Here is a 2,454-nt window from a genome sequence, read left to right on the forward strand (position 1 = left end):
CTTACTGCAACCCAACAAGATAAGTATTATTTTCCCCATTTTTAATATGAAGAATTAAGGCTTGTGGAGATTAATTGACTTTCCCAAGTTAATATAGCTAGTAAGATATAATATTTTAAACCAGATTTGTTACCAAAAATCAAATTTAGTCACTACGTATTAATAAGTCATGATTTTTTTTATTCAAGGAATGAATGTATGAATACATAAACATATGGATGTATACATACAAGTACATGTTAGTATATACCCATATAATTTTATTATCTTTTATCTGTTGTATATACTTTTCAGGCATGTATAATGAGGTGTAAGTTGGGGAAGAGAGAGAAAAATTGGATTCTACCCTTCTCTGTCTTTTATTTATTATGTGCTCAATGAAAACCAAAGTTTACCAAAGAGTATAGGTAATTATGACTTTTTGCAAAAGAGAAGACACAATATCATTGGCCTATATCCTATCCATAAAGGCTCGAACAGTCAGTTAGTTATGAAACTCTGATTTTAGACATGATTTTGCAAGGAAGATGTTTTCCAGATTCAAACTTTAAGGCAAATCTTTAGAACAGATGTTCCTACAACTCCTGGAAGGAGAGGACATTGACTGGCACAGGAAATGAATTATCAGACAAGTTTTTTCTTGTTCAGTTAAAATCCAAGTCACTCACAAGACTGAGAGTCATTGAAGCAACAATTTCTTTCATGAGATTAAATAAATTACCTTAACATAAAACACTACAACCACTTTTGTGAATATAAGTGAGAGTATTGTCCAAGATACGTGAGAAACTTTCCCTCCCATGCTATATACCTTCATCCAAGGAAGTGCTTATTCAATCATCAGTCCACATCTCTTTTCGGTTCTATTGAAAAACAACACATCTAGAGTTTTAGAAAGACAACACTTACAGGCTTTCTGGCCATACTCTTCAACATTAGACATCTAAAAACAAAGAATCTACATTAGAAAGAAAGAGAGTAAAAAGCAATTTCAAAGGATAGTATCAGAGACATTCACTAAATCACCAAATATAAACACCAAGTTATCCAAACTAACACTTCTGTTTCTTCCTTTTGAGGTCCAGCAGTCTCAGTATTTTTATTTATAGTTGGATGCTATATACATTTCATACTAGGACATTAAAAAAATAACACAAAAGGTTTGCAAGCATAAACATGAAAGAGCTAAATGAGAAGTTTTTTGTGCTTACGCCAACTTGCCAATCTAAGACTTCAACTTCAAAAATCAGTGGAACAAGACATGCTTAACCCATTCAATGCAGCAAGAAATATTCTATATATGTAAAGGATGAAGAAAATGGATTTAAAGATTTTGTGCTCTGACAATCTATGTGCAGCCTACTGTTGACTTGATCGCGTAATTGCTGTTTTTTGGTTTTTTTTTAAAGAAAAGTTCTCTTTAAAGACTTTTCCACTTGATCAAGAGAAATGGTGCTATATTTCTACTTTCTTGCTGAAATTAACTATGTAACAAGGTTGAGCAGCACTAGTTCTGAAGGATAAATTCCATGAAAAGTGATGAAAGTTATAAAAACTGAAAATTCACAGACAATATGTGATCAAAAGGAAAAGAAGAATGTCATATGCAAGAAAAACAATGAATTGAAATCAATGTCTTAAATTTTAAATACAGTATTCTTTTAAGGAACATAGTAGGTTTGTAATACCTGTCATTGCTTTCTGAGATCCTTCTGTAGGCGCATAATTTAATCATTCCACCTGAAGTGTCAGGCGTATAAAGGTATTATTAGTTAAGAGTGAATAGTAGTTTAATTTGAAATACGAAACTTGAATTTTGTTTTTAACCATTAAAAACATAAAAATTAAAGGGAATAATTTTACAGTTTTAAATAACCACATTTCTTTCTATGTTAGCTTTAACCAAGGTGATATTCAGAGATGTATCGTAACATTTATTTTGAGAGCTATCAAGTAATTACCTTTTGGAACAAGATAAGCCAAACACCACCACAGAGACCTCTAACCTTTGAAATTCTTATTAAGAGTTCATTTTAGGAACAGGTAGGGGTTGAAATCAATCCAGTAAATATATATTCAGTCACTATTATATCTCAAGTATCATAAGGCATTGTATGTAAAAAAATGGATAAGTTCGAATTCCTACTTTTGAGGATCTTATGAGCTAATGGGGAAGATACACATATATAAATACTTTACATACAATAGGTTAAACACAAAGGTAGATATATATACAGAGTTCAAAGATAGAATAGATCAGGGAGTAACTAATCCTATCAGAGTAGAAAAGCCCTAGTGGCAAAGTAGTTAAGAGCTCGGCAGCTAACTAAAAGGTCGGCAGTTTGAATCCACCAATACCTCCTTGGAAACTCAGTGGGGCAGCTCTACTCAGTCCTATAGGGTCACTATGAGCTGGAATCAACTCGAGGGCAATGGGTTTTGGTTTTTTGAGTA

Source organism: Trichechus manatus, unplaced genomic scaffold, assembly GCF_000243295.1.
Source record: "Trichechus manatus latirostris isolate Lorelei unplaced genomic scaffold, TriManLat1.0 scaffold00032, whole genome shotgun sequence".
Classification (NCBI taxonomy): Eukaryota; Metazoa; Chordata; class Mammalia; order Sirenia; family Trichechidae; genus Trichechus; species Trichechus manatus.